Below are 19,395 nucleotides of genomic sequence, written 5' to 3'. Positions count from 1 at the left end.
CGCCTCCAATCGCCCCCCCCCCCCGCTGCCTCCAGTCGCCTCCCTCCGCCTCCGATCACCTCCCTCCAAGTCCTGGGGCCATTCTTTTTCAATGCCAATGAGTGATTCTTAGGGGGGGAGCCTGGAGAAAAAACCTGCGGATAATTGAAACTGCGAACATCAAAACCGCGATTATGGAGGGGGAAGTGTAGCTCGCTGACTTACTTTCCAAGTGAAATATTTGAGATGAGCCAAAGACATTGGTTCAAATGCAGGCTTCATCAATTTAGAAAGAACCACATTGAGGTCTCAAACTACTAGAGGTGGTTTGAAAGGTGGCTTGACATTGAAAAGCCCTTTCATAAATCGGGAAACCACAGGATGAGCAGAAACAGGTTTCCCTCTAGTGGCTGATGACAAGCAGCAATTGCACTGAGATGAACTCGAATGGATGTTGATTTGAGGCCTGAATGAAATAAATGAAACAGGTAATCCAGAACTGAATACAAGGAGGTAGAGTGAGGCTCCTTGTGATGAAGGTTGCACCACGCAGAAAACCTAGCCCATTTCTGGTTGTAACATTGTCTGGTGGAAGGTTTTCTGGAAGCCTCTAAAATGTCCGATACAGATTGAGAAAACTGTAGATTAGAAGTTACATTGAGAGGTACCAAGCTGTCAGATGTAGAGATTGCAGGTTGGGATGAAGAAAACCTTGGCTCTGTGTAAGCAGAGATAGAAAAACTAGTAGAAGTAGTGGCTCCCTGCTGCTGAGTTGAAATAGAAGGGAGAACCAAGGTTGTCTGGGCCACCGAGGAGCTATCAGAATCATGGTGGCGTGTTCTTGTTTGAGTTTGACAAGTGACCTGAGAATTAGAGGAAATGGAGGAAACGCATATAGAAATGTGTTCGTCCATTCCAGAAGAAAGGCATCTGCTTCCAGCCGGTGAGGAGTAGATCCTGGAGCAAAACTAGGGAATTTGTAGTTGTGGGGAGATGCAAACAGGTCTATCTGAGGAGTCCCCCACTGAGAAAAAATGTGGCGGAGAGAGGAAGAATTGATTGTCCATACATGAGGTTGCAGAAGACGACTCAATTTGTCCACTAGAGCATTCTACTCTCCTTGGATATAGACCGCTTTCAGAAAAGTGTTGTGAAGAATTGCTCAATTCCAAACCTTCCGAGCTTCTTCGCACAGGGGAAGAGATCCTGTTCCTCCCTGCTTGTTGACGTAGTACATGGCGACTCGATTGTCTGTACGGATGAGCACTACCTGATCGTGAAGAAGATGCTGAAAAGCTTTGAGAGCATTGAAGATCGCTCTGAGATCCAACTGATTGATGTGATGTCGATGGTCCTCGGTGGACCAATGCTCCTGAGTCCAAACACCATCAAGATGAGCCCCCAGGCGTAAGTTGAAGAATCTGTTGTGAGAACCTTCTGGTGAGGGGGTGTTTGGAACAGTAAACCTCTGGAGAGATTGGATGAAATCATCCACCAGTGAAGAGATTGCTGAAGAGAAGGAGTCATTGTAATGTGTTGAGAGTGTGAGTCGAAAGCCTATGCCCACTGAGATGCCAGGGTCCACTGAGGAATTCTGAGGTGAAGTTTGGCAAAAGGAGTCACGTGAACTGTAGAGGCCATGTGACCTAGGAGAACCATCATGTGTCTTGCTGAGAGTGAAGTGAGGGATGATTCTTTGTGACAAAGTCGAATAAGAGCATCTTGACATTGTTGAGGAAGGAATGCTCCGAGTTGCAGTGTCCAGTACAGCTCCAATGAGCTGTAGAGTCTGAGAGGGCTGTAGCTGGGATTTTGGAAAGTTGATTTTGAACCCCAAACTTTGGAGGAACCAATTAGTCCGTTGAGTCGCTCCAATAACCCCCTGAGATGTTAAATCTTTGATGAGCCATTCGTCCAGGTACGGGAAAACCTGAAGACCATGGCTGCGCACAGCTGCTGCTACTACAAGGCACTTACGAAAAGCTGGATGAATGGGAATGTGAGTGTAAGCCTCTTTGAGATCCAGAGAGCATAACCAATCGTTGTGATCCAGAAAGGGATACAAGGATGTTAGAGATAGCATCCAAAATTTTTCTTTTACAAGAAATTTGTTGAAGGCTCTGAGATCCAATATAGGTCGCAGGGCAAGGAAGTAATGGGAGTAAACCCTGTGCTCTGTTGTTCCAGAGGAACTTCCTCAATGGCACGGAGAAGAAGCAGAGCTTGAGCTTCCTGAAGAAGGGTCGTCTGTGATGAATTGGAAGGATACTCTCTTGGAGGGAGATCTGATGGAATCTGAAGAAATTGCTTAGACAACTGACCTGATGGAGACACTGAGGATAACAGCCCCTCTGGAGACAACTTGGTAGATTTAGTCAAGGACTTCCCCATCGAGGGTTTGATCAAAGCCAAGGCTGAAGTGGAGGTCAAAGCTTTAAGTCCCGCAGAAGACTTCACCGAAGTCGAGGTTGAGGCCAAGGACTTGTCTGAAGTTAAATCCATGCCCCAGAATATTTTTTCCAGTTGAACATGATGATGATTTTGAAGTGTAGCACAGCGAGCACATGACTCTGGGCGATGATCCGGCCCTAGACACTGAATACACCACTTGTGTAGGTCAGTGAGAGAGATCGCGCACTGACACCGGCTGCACTTCTTGAACCCCGTAACCGGCCAGGACATGGAATGAAAGACGGCCGCGGCTAAATCAAAGCCAGCAGACTGAGGCCGCGGAACAGGCCCCGCCATGACACGACCCCCCCCCAAAAAAAAAACCAAAAACTTTTTTTTTAAGAACACGCGCAATGCAGCGACCCTGTCAAAAATAAGAAAACACGAGCCGTGGCGATGAGAAGGCACAAAAAGAACTAACTCTCGTTCAAAGCCTTGAAATGAGGGCTTCTCAGAAAACTTAGAACTGAGGAGACGTGCCACCTACATCAGGCAGGAAGGCACTCGCGCATGCATGGTGCGACAGTCGCAAACTTTTTAAAAAGTTCTTCAAGCAAGTCTGCTTGTGAAGCTGTCCGCATCGGGGATCCATGGTCGACGTTACCCATATGTGAGAATATACTGCCTGCTTGTCCTGGGATAAAAAGAATTTTTCAAGGAGGAAAACGGGAGGCATTGATTCAAATGTAAACTTCCGTAAGTGGGCAGGAACCACACTGAGATCCCATACCACTAAAAAATGGTTGTACATTGAAAAGATCTTTCATAAATCTAGGAGTGAGAGGATGAGCAGAAATAGATGTACCATCCACTGGCTGATGAAAGGCAGTAATAGTGCTAAAATGAACTCTAATAGAAGAGAGTTTGAGACCAGAATCCAACAAATGGAGGAGAGAAAGTTTCAAGTTTATTAAAAATTTGATATATCACCTTATCATTTATTTCAAGGTGGTTATACATTTTAAAATAGGGTAAAAACAGATAATACAGTTTAACAGAACTTTAACAAAATAAACATACGATTAGGCGAAACAATAATATACACGACTGCAAAAAAGGGGAGAACTACAATGATTAAAGAAAAGTAAGGTATAGAGATATAAACAAAGGGTGAGGTTTAAAACAAGTAAGTCCAATACAAGCGGACTCATAAAAAATCTTTTTAAAATCCTTAAAAGGACACTCACACTTGAAAGGCATCTTTGAAAAGGAATATCTTAAGAAAAGATTTAAATTTCTCAAGATTAGTTATCTCTCTTACAGCATTTGGTGCCGAGTTCCAGAGGGTTGGGGCAACTACTGAAAAGACAGTGTTTCTCCTAGTTTTGATATGGTTCAAGGTTGGGATTGATAATAAATTTTGCTCCGAGGAACGAAGAAAACACGATATAGCGTACAGTATCAAAAATTTATTAATGAATTCTGGCTGTCCAGTGTTTCTTGTTTTAAAAGTCAATAATAAAGTTTTATAAATGACACAGTGATGAATGGGAAGCCAACTTTGGAATGATCTTCCACTTTTTTTGTGAAGTTTTAATTCCCTTTCATCTTTTCACAAGTCTTTGAAAACCATTCTGTTCATCAAACACTTTGATAATTAATTCCTCTCTTGTTACAATTTGTCTAATTTAATTCCTGTTTCGTATTTCCATTATCTTATCTAACTACTGTAAACCGAGTCAAGCTTTCTTGGATTGAAGATTCGGTATACAAAACTAAGCATTAGATTAGATATAAATAACAAGCTTTTATTAATTATGACTGGGGTTGCCATTCAGCATATAACCAATAATTGGAAGAATTATAATAACCTAAATTATACATTTTGGTGGAATACAATATGTCATATATTTAAAATGGAAAGAACAATAGCAATACAAAAAGGGACATATACTAAATTTATAAAAATATGGGGGCCATTGACAAAATACTGCAATGAATAAATAGTAGGATTTTTCTTCTTCTTTTCTTCTTTTAAATATCTTTTTTGTGACACACATAGAGGGGGGGTAATGAAAATAATTTTTACATAATATGTTATAATATATTATACAATATGTAATGCATGAATGAAAAGTAGTAGAAGGGTGGGGGGAGGGAGAGGGGAAAAAAATATATTTTAGAATATGATGTATTAGATATAAAAGTGATATTGTGTATTCATCAATTGTATTTTAATATGTTGCACACTTTCTGTAAAATTTGAAAATAAAAAATAATAAGGAAAAAAAAGATTAGATTAGATAGAGGAGTTATGTCGTCTAATTTTTTGGCCTTATAGATGACTTTTACTGCTGTGTTCTGGATTATTTGTAGACGTGTTAACTCTTTTTGGGTAATACCATGGTGTAAAGGCATTGCCATAATCCAGACAAGAAATGACTAATGAATGGATTAAAGTATTTAAAGCCGATATGTCAAGAAATTTAGCTAGAGAGCGTATCATTCATAAACGATAAAAACATTTTCTTATAACTGTATTTATATGATCACTAGTCTTTAAGCCCGTTACATTAACGGGTGCTAGAATATGTATGTGTGTGTGCATTTCTTTCTTTCTCTCTCTCTCCTTAGCCTGTTTCTGTATTTCTTTCTTTCTGTCTTTCTTTTTCCTCGGCGCTCCACCACCACCCCTTGCCTACTCCCTCTGTCCATTCTCCCTTCCTTTTTCTTCCCCTGTGTCCACCACCCCTTCACTGGTCCCCTTATCCAGCAGCAGCCCTTCTCCCTTTGTTTTAACTCCCCCCCTGTCCAGCAGCACCTCTTTCTTGCTCCCTGTCCAGCAGTAGGCCTCCCTTCCTTTTTTTGCCCTCCCCCCCGTCCATCAGCACCTCTTCCCGTGTCCAGCAGTACCTCTTTTCTGTTCCCCCCTGTCCAGCAGTATCTCTTTTCTGTTCCCCCTGTCCAGCAGTAGGCCTCCCTTCCTTTCCCCCCGTCCATCAGCACCTCTTCTCCTGTCCAGCAGTACCTCTTTTCTGTTCCCCCTGTCCAGCAGTAGATCTCCCTTCCTTTCCCCCCCCCGTCCATCAGCACCTCTTCCCATGTCCAGCAGCAACCCTTACCTCCACCGACATCTGCCTAAAGCTGCCGCGGCCTGCAGGCACTGACAGCCTCTGCAGCCTGCTCCCACTCCTTCCTCGCCGTCCATCCGTCCCCCCCCCCCCCCCGGGAAGCTTTGTTTCCGGCTTCGGCAGCTTCCTGTCTCGATCCCTGCCTGGCGCGGTTTGAGAGAGGAACCGCGGCGGGTGGGTGAGGAGGGTGAGAAGATCCTGGCAGGTGCGCCTGTGCCCCCCCTCCCCCTCTGAATCAGCGGCAGACTGCAAACCGCCAAATGCGCCGAAGACGACCGCTGAGAAAGCTCCACAGTTGCGCACCTTCAGCCACCGCATGCGCCCTGAGGTTTAGAATGTTGCCACAGAAGCACACCTTAGGGCACCAGCGCTCACGAATTTTCAAGAGCGCATGCGCCTCTAGCATTTTATTATTATTGATGGAAAGTGAGAGATTCATCCAAAGTGATACCTAGAAGCTTGATACTATGTACTGTCTGTATTGGAATAGATTTGATTTTAATAGGAGAGAGAGGAAAACTATCTTTCTTAAAAGAAAAACCATTGTTTTGGTTTTAGTGACATTCAGTGATAATTTGTTTGAGTTTAACCAGTCATGAATCTTGTCGAGCTTTTTGTTGATGGATTATCTAAGTTGATGGGGGATGTATTATTAAGCAGGAAATAAGAAACGGGGGAGGGCCATAATATGTATTAGAAACCCCTTGCTTGGGAACCAGAAAATACACTAATATATAAATAAAAAGATGAAGCTAAAGGATAAAAATGCTTCAGAGTTACAGTGAAATAATATTGCTTGGTTAGCAAATGTTAAAGTTTTAAAATTGATGTATGTCACAGCTGCTATTTCCCATAAGATAGGGAAATGGATGAGTCCTAGGTCATTATGAACATATCGTTACCCCCTCTTTTGCTGACAGAGGTGAAACCAATAGCATGTAATACCTGAGCCAGTTGTTGTTGCTAGGAAAAATTACTAATGAAGTATGGTTAACCAGAAACCATGTGACTTGAATAGAACCAATAGAACATTGCTGGCGTATGCAAGTTATCATTGGATCTTAATGAAGCAATTATAATCTAATTGGCAGATTACCAACTACATATGTTTATTAAGGAATTAACTGATGATGTCATAATTCCAATAAAAAGGCTAGTCACTTGCAATTCGGTGAGATTCTTGGCTGGTTTCCTACTAAGAACTCTCAAGGTCTTGAATATTTAAACTACACTTTTGTGTCTGGTAATTCCTTGACCTCCTTCAGAGATAGAATACGAGTTATTTAGAGCAAACACTCTCAACCTCCAAATTATGCCTTCTGGTTTTACCATTTTCCTTTCTCTGGGAAAGATTTTGTTCTACGTTAATACCTTTCAAGTATTTGAATGTCTGAATCATATCTCTCCTGTCCCTCCTTTCCTCTAGGGCAGGGGTGTCAAAGTCCCTTCTCGAAGGCCGCAATCCAGTCGGGTTTTCAGGATTTCCCCAATGCATATGCGTGAGATAGAAACATAGAAATAGACGGCAGATAAGGGCCACGGCCCATCTAGTCTGCCCACCGCAATGACCCTCCCCCACCTAACTCAGTGAATAGATCCCACATGTCTATCCCATTTGGCCTTAAAATCAGGCACGCTGCTGGCCTCAGTGACCTGAAGTGGAAGACTATTTGAGTCGTGGCTCATGGCCAGCGTGCTGTTTATGGGACGATATTGGAATGGATGTCAGGAGCATGATAGTGCAGAAAAAAGCGCCAGTTTTTCGTATGATTCTGGGTAATTTTAGTTAGACAAACATCTGTGTTAGTTAAGGACCACGCCCAAATAGAAGCGTACGGAAAAACAGGTGAATAAAAATTTGAATATAATGTAGCTAAGGCCAGAGAAAAACACACTAAGGATTAATATAAGGGAAAGCATAATAATATCTGTGTATGTACTTTGCTGTTGAGCCAAATCATGGTGGAAATCATGATTACATGATTACATGGAATCCAGTTTAGGTTCTTTGTGTGTACTATATCTGTCCTATCTTCGGCCACTATCTTGTGCCAGTGAATAGTATTCTGTCTTTGTCCTCTCTGAGTTTTCCCGTTAATTAACACCAGCTGGGCTTGCTTTAGACTGGCTAGGAAAATAACGTGTTCTAAACTGATATATAAAATGTATGAAGTATGAATGGCCAAGATATGAATGAAATTATGAATGTTTGGGGCCCCTGAATGTGATATGTGGTGATATAAATGGTTTATAAGAAGAAACACTAAGGAAAATCCTAAAGTAACATCTGGAAGTAGTTAAGTTAGAATCTGAGATGCTGTATCAGTCTCCAGCAGAGGGGAGGGGGATCTACCCCCCCCTTCCTCCAGAGTAAGGTTTCTGTGTAAGGCTGTGCAATTTGAACCTGTCAGCTTAGGAAGAGTTTTTTCCTTTAGGGCTGAGAATTTCTCAGCACCATGTTAATAATTATAGATTCTCTTGAATGTTATAATGTTAATTCAGAAATCAAAAGTAATTTTCTGAAAACTTTGTATAACTTTTAAACATGGAGGAATGTTTCTTTGTCTAAACTTTAAAACCACCCATAGAAATGTTATTGGTCGTGAAACTTGATGATGTCACTAAACCAAAAGTTATATAATAGAATGTAATGAGATAGAAAAATGAGACCATTGTGAGAAGGCCAGCCTTTGGCCACGATGATGATCTCCCATGAGCGCAACGTAAGCAATTATGCTGTTCTTTTGATCTAATAATGGAAAAATAGAAATAATAATTCAATAAATCTTGGTTATAATTTTAAAACCTTGCGCTGGTGTCATTTTGCATGTATAATTATTTTCAAACCTGAAGCTTTCACAAATGGCGTCAATGACCCATGCTCAATTGGTGCCGAAACCCGGGAACTAATTTGACGCCTTGAAAAAGCTTATAGGTTATTAATAGAAACTCTAGGAACTCTAGAGATTTCGCATGGTTATGCAACAAAAGGTAGTCCGTTATCAATCGATGACAGAGGACTGGCTGCGCAGGAAATATGGCAACAATTAGAGATAAAACGGGACCGGACAAATGGAGAAATTGTGAGTATTCGCCTGTTTAAAAAAAATAAATAAATAAATAAAAAATTATAAAAAAAAAAATTATAAAAAAAAAATTATTAATTAATTTTGAACAATAAGAGCATGCTTGTACATATGTAAATTAATGTATGATATGTGTGTAGTGACGTTAGTGTAAAGTAAGTTATGTGAAAGGAAAAAATTTAAGGTAAAAGTGCCCAGTAGAGAGCAGGTCTCCTAGCCGGCAAGTTTTTGCTTGCCTGATAACAGAAGTTACTGAGTTTGAAGAAAAAAAATATATATTTCCCTGCTGTGTGTCTAAGCTTTGTCTCTGAACTAACTTTTTTCTCTATGTGAAAAAGAAAACTGTCCGTTTTAATCTGACTTTGAAAAGTTTCCCTCGCTGTTCCGTCTCTTTGTTTGAAAACACGGGCTGAGGGAATTCACCCCCTCCTCCGTCTTCTCCCAGTGCCTATCTGAAGTAAAGCAAACTGGCTGTTGTATTGCTAATTTGAAAAGAAAAGAAATTGTGTTTCTCAGCTTTGTCTTTCTAAACTCCAGTTTCTGTCTCTTTGCTCTGCCCTAACTTTTTCTCTTGTCTCTGGAAAAAGAAAAATAAAGTTAATGGCTTCCCGTTCCCTTGCTGGTCAGTCTTCTTTGTGTGAAAGAAAGAGCGAGCTGCAAATGGGGGATTTTCACTCTCACCTTTTTCCTCCCTCGATGCCTTCCACAGAGCTATCACGTGAGCTGGAAGGCGGGCTTTTTGAGTTTCTCCTTTGTTCACTACCAGGCAGAGGGGAGGGGGAAGGGGGAGGAAAGAGGAAAGAGACAGCATAGAGATTTCTCTTTGTTTGAAAGTTTGGGATTTTTCAAAAACAGGTATCGATCTTTAAAATATACTTAAATATTAACAAATTGTGGATTTAAAATGTAGGAACTTGCAATGAAATTAATAATGTAAGCAAGGAACCAAAGGGTTTATTGATAAAACTTTACCAGCCTTATAATAGGGAAATGCATGCTGTTTGGAGTTCCGATCAGCCGGTATGTTGATAAAAAGTTTTGATCTAATTTAAGAAAAAAAGGGCTTCTGTACGCTGAGATCAGTGTAGTGGAAGATTAGAGTTTGCATAGCTAAGTGATTCTTGCTGTGTTGAGAACAATAGAGATATCTTTGCTGAACTTTTTTAGTGTTTACATTACATTACATTACATTTGTGATTTCTATTCCGCCTGTGCCTTGCGGTTCTAAGCGGATTACAGTTAAAAGAGATCAGGACATTACCGAGAGAATTACATTACAACGATTTAAGTAAATTACATGTTGTGGTATAGAAATACAAGTATAAGATATCTGGATTTATCGATAGAATAGCTTGACAGGGTTCAAGTAGTTACAAGGTTCAGTGGGGAAAACAATATAGGCAACTGAAGAAAGATACCTAACTTTGAAGGAATCAGTTGAGTGGATACCTAAGGGAGATGCTTATTTAGGAGAAGGTTAAATGGATACCTAAGGGAGATGCTTATTTAGGAGTTTGGATATTTTTGGTAAATGAGGTTCAAGGGGATGACTAGTGTGTTATTTGCTGGGGAGAGTGCATGTGTGATTGAGGAGGGGAATATTAAGTAAGGACGTGTTTTTTGAAAAGAAATGTTTTGATTTCTTTCCGAAACACTTTGATGTCTGTTGTTTTGATCATCAGTTTGGTGATGGTGGGGTCAATTTTCGCTGTCTGAGTTGCTAGAAGGCTGTCGTAAAGTTTCTTACGTCGGGTACCATTATGAGGTGGGAAGGTGAAAAGACCATGTGTTTAGAAGACCATGTGTTTAGAAGACCAAGTGTTTAGAAGACCATGTGTTTAGAAGACCAAGACAAGGTGTTTAGAAGACCATGTGGGTTTGCATCCTAGTAAGAATAAAGAGTGAATTTCACGTATTTTTAAAAGTTGTAAGAGTGTTGAAAGAAAAGAAATGTAGGATCAGAAGGGATCAGAAAGTGATATTTAAACAAGATGGTTAAGTGAAAAGAAAAAGAAAGTTTTAATATCTGGCTGTTTAAAGCAGGAAGTAGAACGTACAAGAATGTGGAAGAAAGTTTTGTGAGACGTGTTAAGGAAGGATGTGCTATGAATTATGACCTGATTATAAGGGATATTTTAAGTGGGAATCGGGAAGCAGATGAGGAGAAGGTTCATAGGGAAGATGGAAGTGTAAAAATCTGTTGGATTTGGGAAGGTACTTAACAGTGAAAGAATATGTTGTGAAAAAGAAAAAGATTGATTTTAAAGGGTAGATACCATGCTTAAAAGAAATATTGTCTTTGTAAGCAGGCGAAGTGTGCATAAGGAAAAAGTTTCCTTGCCTTTGAATTTTATCTCAGTGTTTCAAATTAGTTTTGAATATGAATTTTTGTGCCCCTGCATGGTTTATAAAGTATTTTTAAACTTGTGCATTGCCCGGAATGTATGATTAGGGAGTAATTAAATTTAAATGCATTTTAACATTAACTTGGGAAGTTTAAAATAAAAAGATTAACAAAAATAGAGGTTAAGTACCTATATTTTTTAAAAAATTTAAATAAATATGAATCAAAGGGCTTGTTAACCTTGTTACCGGAAAAGAATAATTATAATAAACTTTTATGTAAGTGGATGAATTCGGAATTGGAATTTTGCTTAATTTTTACTAGTAAGCTCTTCAGGATAGGAACCTAATAAAGAATATGGATTGAGAATAATTCCCTGATGTTAGAGAAAACAGAAAGTCTAATTTTACCATGTAGAGAATGGATCTGCATGTTTAAATTTTCCCGTGGCCATATTTGGTACCACAGGACCCTGAAAAAGTCTATTTAATCTGTATGTTTTGTGTTTCAGTTAAGAACCTTTTTTGAATCTTTTTCACAAGTCAACACAGAGATGAGGACTCTACGATGCAAGAACTAGTCATGTTTGCAGAGGGGAAAACGTGCCATGTGTTTCTTTTCTTTGTTCTTTTGTTAATGACCATGTGCTTTCCTTCCAGGATTTACACTGATCAGCAGTACCACATTCCACCACTAGAGCTGTGGAGAACACAGAGAAAAATTCCGAAGCTGAATTTTCGGCGGGAATTTCAGTGTTCCTTTGTCTGTGTTCAACTAATTAGATGTGCTTTTTTCAGACAAAAGAAAGAAAGACAGAACACAAACAATTCCGTAGTGACAGAACAGATGAGCTTGAATTCTGAAAACGTTGCAGCATGAACTTTTTAAAGCCATGATTTAAATTTCACTGAAATTAATTTAGAGACTCCGACCTTACAAGTTGCTAAAAGTATTTGCAAAAGACATTTCTGGACTCATAAAAAAATTTTGAAAGAAAAAACAGACTTTATCTTAAACCACGTTACTTTAAATCACTCCATTTGAATTAGACTTCTGAACTTTAATTATGCTTTTGCATAATTCAATAGACTTATTATGATATTGTGTTAATAACTGTATTTTCTTTATCATTGTCTTCATGCATTGTTCTCAGAAAATATTTTGTTTATTCTGTATTTTAAATTTTATGTCATATTAATGTATTTCCATATACAGTGGCAGCTTCTAAGCTGTTACACAGTGCCACAATATTGTTTAATTGGGTTTAACAGCTGATATCATCAGTCCTTTTAATGATTTTAATTTAAATTTGAAAAATGAGTTCCTGCAACACACACAGAAAAAGAAATCTTAATTCTGATATGCATTCACTGAGTGTATTATCTGCACATGAGTTACATTTCCATATTAAGCATATATTTGGTTTTCTTAACACTGTGCATTATTTTACACTTTATTGATTTAATTCCAGATTTCTATAACATAACACTTTTGAGCATAGGGACCAATTACATTAGGTAATACTGAGGTTTCTTTTTATCTTAGGGAAATCTAGGGTTCTATTTTTCTTTAGCTATACTTTCTCTAAATTTCTGACCTTTTTTAACTTCAAAAGTACTGCAGTTTCATGAATACCTCTATGAATAAAACAAAAGTTTCTGCTCTAGGACTGTACTTGCACCTAGAACAGACATTGTCTAACTGCCACTGGAATGGTAAGTTTCCTGTATGATATGGCTTAGGCAGCAACTTACATAAATGTACACTTGAATGGGTTTTATCTAGAATAGTGGATGGGATTTGCTTGCATTCTCACTAGAGAATTCAAATACACTTTGGGTAAGATCTTCTAGGCACCTGCCGTTGCAGGCCTAGGTAGTACATTTTTCTGGCTTTTGCTATCTAATTAATTGGCATTAAAAGAATATACTTGCACAGACACACACTGATCCATAAGCAGAATCGTACCCTGAGTAAACCCCAGCGCCACAGATAAGACCACGAGCTCAATTCTGAATATTACTTCATAAATTCAGAAATATTCAAGAGGGGATTGAGTCGTGGCTCGTGGCCAGCGTGCTGTTTATGGGACGATATTGGAATGGATGTCAGGAGCATGATAGTGCAGAAAAAAGCGCCAGTTTTTCGTATGATTCTGGGTAATTCTAGTTAGACAAACATCTGTGTTAGTTAAGGACCACGCCCAAATAGAAGCGTACGGAAAAACAGGTGAATAAAAATTTGAATATAATGTAGCTAAGGCCAGAGAAAAACACACTAAGGATTAATATAAGGGAAAGCATAATAATATCTGTGTATGCACTTTGCTGTTGAGCCAAATCATGGTGGAAATCATGATTACATGATTATATTCGGCTACCATCTTGTACCAGTGAATAGTATTCTGTCTTTGTCCTCTCTGAGTTTTCCCGCTCCCAGCCTCGTGGTGTTAATTAACACCAGCTGGGCTTGCTTTAGACTGGCTAGGAAAATAACGTGTTCTAAACTGATATATAAAATGTATGAAGTATGAATGGCCAAGATATGAATGAAATTATGAATGTTTGGGGCCCCTGAATGTGATATGTGGTGATATAAATGGTTTATAAGAAGAAACACTAAGGAAAATCCTAAAGTAACATCTGGAAGTAGTTAAGTTAGAATCTGAGATGCTGTATCAGTCTCCAGCAGAGGGGAGGGGGATCTACCCCCCCTTCTTCCAGAGTAAGGTTTCTGTGTAAGGCTGTGCAATTTGAACCTGTCAGCTTAGGAAGAGTTTTTTCCTTTAGGGCTGAGAATTTCTCAGCACCATGTTAATAATTATAGATTCTCTTGAATGTTATAATGTTAATTCAGAAATCAAAAGTAATTTTCTGAAAACTTTGTATAACTTTTAAACATGGAGGAATGTTTCTTTGTCTAAACTTTAAGACCACCCATAGAAATGTTATTGGTCGTCAAACTTGATGATGTCACTAAACCAAAAGTTATATAATAGAATGTAATGAGATAGAAAAACGAGACCATTGTGAGAAGGCCAGCCTTTGGCCACGATGATGATCTCCCATGAGCGCAACGTAAGCAATTATGCTGTTCTTTTGATCTAATAATGGAAAAATAGAAATAATAATTCAATAAATCTTGGTTATAATTTTAAAACCTTGCGCTGGTGTCATTTTGCATGTATAATTATTTTCAAACCTGAAGCTTTCATAAATGGCGTCAATGACCAATGCTCACTATTCCAGCGGTCAACCACTCTTTCAGTGAAAAAGAATTTCCTGGTGTCACTGTGCAGTTTCCCTCCCCTGATTTTCCACGGGTGCCCCCTGGTTGCCGTGGGACCCTTGAGAAGGAAGATATCTTCTTCCACTTCGATGCGGCCTGTGAGATACTTGAACGTCTCGATCATGTCTCCCCTCTCTCTGCGTTCCTCGAGTGAGTAGAGCTGTAATTTATCCAGCCTTTCCTCATACGGGAGATCCTTGAGACCCGCGATCATCCGGGTGGCCATTCTCTGGACCGACTCTAGTCTCAGCACATCCTTTCGGTAATGCGGCCTCCAGAATTGCACACAGTACTCCAGGTGTGGTCTCACCATGGATCTATACAATCGCATAATGAGTTCAGGCTTACGGCTGATGAAACTCTTGCGTATGCAACCTATGATTTGCCTTGCTTTGGAGGAAGCTTGCTCCACTTGATTGGCAGCCTTCATGTCCTCACTGACGATCACCCCTAGGTCACGTTCTGCTTCAGTTCTTGTTAGGATCTCGCCATTTAGGGTGTAAGTCTTGCATGGATTTTGGCTGCCCAGGTGCATGACTTTGCATTTTTTGGCAATGAAGCTGAGTTGCCAGGACCTAGACCAGCGCTCCAGTAGTAGTAGGTCGTGCATCATGTTGTCGGGCATTGAATTTTTGTCTGTTGTACTCTTGGCCACTACATTGCTTAGTTTGGCGTCATCGGCGAATAATGTTATTTTACCTCAGAGCCGTTCTGCCAAGTCTCTTATGTAGATGTTGAACAGGATTGGGCCCAGGACGGAGCCCTGTGGCACTCCACTGATCACCTCCGTCGTTTCGGAGGGGGTGCCATTCACCACTACCCTCTGAAGCCTACCCTCAAGCCAGTTCCCAATCCATTTCGTCAACGTGTCGCCCAATCCTATAGAACTCATCTTGCTCAGCAACCTGCGGTGTGGTACGCTATCGAATGCTTTGCTGAAGTCCAGGTATACGATGTCCGTAGATTCTCCTCGTTCATGATCGTATCCAATTGGCGTTTGATTAGAGTTTCCATTAGTTTGCTCACTATTGATGTGAGTCTCACCGGTCTGTAGTTTGCCGTCTCCATCCTGGAGCCTTTCTTATGAAGTGGAATGACGTTAGCCATTTTCCAGCCCAACGGGACGTTACCTGTACTAAGGGAGAGATTGAAGAGCGCGGATAGCGGTTCCGCCAAGACCTCACACAACTCCCTGAGCACCCTGGGGTGTAGGTTGTCAGGCCCCATTGCCTTGTTAACCTTGAGCTTTGACAGCTCGCAGTAGACACTGCTGGGCGTAAACTCGAAATTACTAAACGGATCAGCTGAGTCAACCCTTGTCTGCAGCTGAGGACCAAGTCCCGGCGCCTCGCGGGTGAAGACTGAGCAGAAGTATTCATTTAACAGTTGGGCTTTTTCCGAGTCCGTTTCTGCATAGTCTCCCTCTGGTTTCCTGAGACGTACTATCCCACCTGAGTTCTTGTTCCTGTCACTGATATACCTGAAAAAGGATTTATCTCCTTTCTTTATGTTCCTTGCTAAAGACTCCTCCATGCGGAATTTGGCCTCCCTAACTGCTGTTTTGACGGCTTTTGACTTGGCCAGATAGATTTCCCTGGATTCCTGTTTCCCTGATTGTTTGTAAGAAATGAATGCTTTTTTCTTCTCCTTGATGAGGTCCGAGATCTCCGCAGAGAACCACTGTGGCTTATTGTTCCTACTCCGTTTACTTACCAATTTAACATAGCGGTTTGTTGCTTCCTGTATGGTGGCTTTCATAGTTGACCACATTTCTTCCACGTTATCGGTTTCTGCTTGGCTTTGTAGCACCTGGTGAACGAAGTTCCCCATGTCTTTGAAGTTTGTGTCCTTGAATTTAAGCATACCATGAAAGCAGTGCATGCAAATAGATGTCATGCATATTCATTGGGGAAATCCTGAAAACTGACTGGATTGCGGCCCTCGAGGAGGGACTTTGACATCCCTGCTCTAGGGTATACATATTCAGGGCTTCCAGTCTCTCATCATTCATCTTTTGGTGCAAACCTCCTACCATTTTTGTCACCTTCCTCTGGACTGCTTCAAGTCTTCTTATGTCCTTTGCTAGATATGGTCTCCAAAACTGAACATAATACTCCAAGTGGGGTCTCACCAATGACCTGTACAGATGTAGCAACACCTGCCTCTTTCTATACAGCCTAGCATCCTTCTGGCAACAGCCACCGCCTTGTCACACTGTTTCTTTGCCTTTAGATCTTCAGGCACCATCACCCCAAGGTCCTTCTCCCCATCCGTGCATATCAGCCTCTCACCTCTCAGCACATAAGGCTTCTTCCTATTTCTAATCCCCAAATGCATTACTCTGCATTTCTTTACATTGAATTTTAGTTGCCAGATATTAAACCATTCCTCTAACTTTTGCAGATCCTTTTTCATGTTTTCCACTCCCTTCTTGGTATCTACTCTGTTACAAATCTTGGTATCATCCGAAAAAAGGCTAACTTTTCCTTCTAACCCTTCAGCAATGTCATTCACAAACATATTGAACAGGATCAGCCTCAGCACCGAACCTTGAGAGACTCCGCTACTCACCTTTCCTTCCTCCAAGCGAATTCCATTAACCACTATCTTCTGGCATCTGTCAACCAGTTTCTAATCCAATTCACCACTTTGGGTCCTAACTTCAGCCCATCAGGTTTGTTCAAGAGTCTTCTATGAGGAACTATGTCAAAGGCTTTGCTGAAATCTAAGTAAATTACATAGAAACATGACGAAAGATAAAGGCCAAATGGCCCATCTAGTCTGTCTTTCCACAGTACCCATTATCTCTTTCTCTCTCTGAGAGATTCCATGTGCCTATCCCAGGCCCTTTTGAATTCAGACACAGTCTCTGTCTCCATCACCTCTTCTGGGAGACTTTTCTATGCATCTACTACCCTTTCTGTAAAAAGAAGTATTTCCTTAGATTACTCCAGAGCCTATCACCTCTTAGGGCCTTCCTCTTTCTGGGATGCACCAGGGAGAGGCCTAAGGCTTAAATTGGCTCAGATGCCTAAGGCCCTCCCATAGGAAGGGCTTTAGGCACCTGGGATAACTGGAGTCTTAGGCCTCCTTCCCAATGCATTCTAAGCCAGGTATCTTTGACTGAAGAATTGAAGCGTTGTTATGCCCTGTGCCATGGCTATGAGTATGAAGCGGGGTCAATCTCAGCACAGCACAATGGCTTGGAATACTGCTGAGGAAAGCTGTCACTTGCCCAGACCTAAAGCCTGTCTGATGAGGAAGTCAACTGGTATAGTAACTCCCACCACATGTGATGCAGAAAACACCTGTAGAGGACATACCGTCCACAAAAGAGAGAGAGAGCCTCCTGAGCCAGAGAGATTCTCTTGGCGCCTCCCTGACAAGGGACTTAGCGCTGTTGGAGAAAACTCCAACCACTTGGCCCTCCAGAAACTTTTGGAATCACACCAGCACCAGCCTGTCAACTGACAATGTCCAGTGGAAGAGATTCCACTACCTTATGTATCAAACTGGTCTAAGTCCTGTCCGTTAATTATGTAAATACTTAGTTAATGACCTTTTTTTCTTTAATTTAGAACTAAATTTAAATTTTAATATTATAATTTACATTATTATTTTACTCTGTAAATTGATTGGATACTCGCTGATGGTTGGTATATCAAATATAGAATAAACTTGGATATAGTGGGCTCCCTAATCCCAAAAGTTGGCATCTATCATCACTATGACCCAGGATTCAATCTGCAGCAGTACGTCCCTGAAGAACACCAAGACATGCTGGCCTGAGTCTCAAGAGTCCACGCATCCAGAGAGGGAGGTATATCTTTTGTTTTGGTATTATTCCTGATGGTAATGATGGATGGGGGAGGGAATTTTTATCTTTTGTACAGATACTGATTGATTGTAAGTGCTTGATTGATTATCATTATTTGTATATAAATTGTATTGCACTTTTTGTTGGCATTAAAAACTAAATAAAGTAAAAAAAAAAAAAGAATCCAGGGAAGACTAGATTATAATGCAGTCCTGTGCGGAGCCCAAAGAGAAAGTAAGCCATGCTGGAGAGGGTACCTTAGCGCTCTTGCCCAAGGAACCACATCCAAGGTGGCTACCAGGGAGCTTAGGACCTGAAGACAACCCCATGTCGATGCAGCAGGTTCCCTCAAGAAGGAGGGAACAGTGAGAACACAGCTGTCATCAGCTTGCCTCTGTAAGATAGACGCAGTCCGTTGCTGTGTTGAACAGAACACCTAGATATTACAGAAGCTGCAGGGGTTTCAGACTGCTCCGTCCAAAGTTCACAATGCAGCCAAGGCCCTCCTGAATGGGGATTACTTGATCCACTGTATGGCTAACCTTGGCTAATGAGGGAGCACTTATCAGGCAGTCGTCCAAGTAAAGGGAACTAGAAGACCCATGTTCCGGAAATAAGCTGCCACTACCAGCATCACCTCGGAGAAGGTATGGAGAACTGAGAACTGGCAATGATTGTTTCTTTTTGTTTGTTCTCTTTTTTTTTTTTTTACATGCAACCGCAAGCATATGTAGTATGGCTAGAAACACTGGCATGTGCACATAAGTTTCCGTGAAATCCAGAGAGATGAGGAATTCTGTCAGGGCCACCGCTGCAATGACACATCGTACTGTCTCCATGCAAAAGCATGGAACCACGAGAGCTGCATTTACGTGCTAGAGATCCAGGAGAGGCCCTCAAGCATCAGAGCCTTTGCTTATTAGGCACGAAGAATATGAAGTAGCCGCCAGAGCCTGAGAGATGTTTTAAAGTTGCGCTGTTGAACATGCTAGTAATGGAGTTTATTGATGGAGAGGACGTTTTGCTCCAGCTGGGGGTGATGGCAGCACAGTTGTTGGCAACTGTCCACTGAAAATAGATCCACCAAATTGGAGGCTAACTGTAGTTAAAATGGAAGACTGTATGCTATGTACAAATTGCCTACAGTACATCACCACAAGTTGGAAAGGAAGCCATGACATTTCAAAGCTGGAGAAAATATATCCATTGCTAAAGACTGCAAGAGTCTATGGTTTTACAGGGGGAGGGAGTTTAAAGGGGTTTCTATAAGGGGAGGGAGGAAAAGATAGAGATACCATTGGAAGGGGAGGGTGGGGGGTAGGAGGAGAGAGTTGTGTTTAGGGGATGAGTAGTGAGTAT

General features: G+C 40.9%; 1 protein-coding gene across 6 annotated transcripts in view; it reads right to left on the bottom strand.

Annotated features, from left to right (window-relative positions):
• GK (glycerol kinase) overlaps positions 1 to 19,395 on the bottom strand; it is a 445,878-nt gene that overhangs the window by 133,940 nt on the left and 292,543 nt on the right. The gene's annotated exons all lie outside the window — the stretch shown is intronic.

The sequence above is a fragment of the Geotrypetes seraphini genome, chromosome 6 (genome assembly GCF_902459505.1).
Source record: "Geotrypetes seraphini chromosome 6, aGeoSer1.1, whole genome shotgun sequence".
NCBI classification, from domain to species: Eukaryota; Metazoa; Chordata; class Amphibia; order Gymnophiona; family Dermophiidae; genus Geotrypetes; species Geotrypetes seraphini.
The sequence above is the reverse complement of the archived record's forward strand: the minus strand, read 5'-3'. Positions and strand labels throughout refer to the sequence as shown.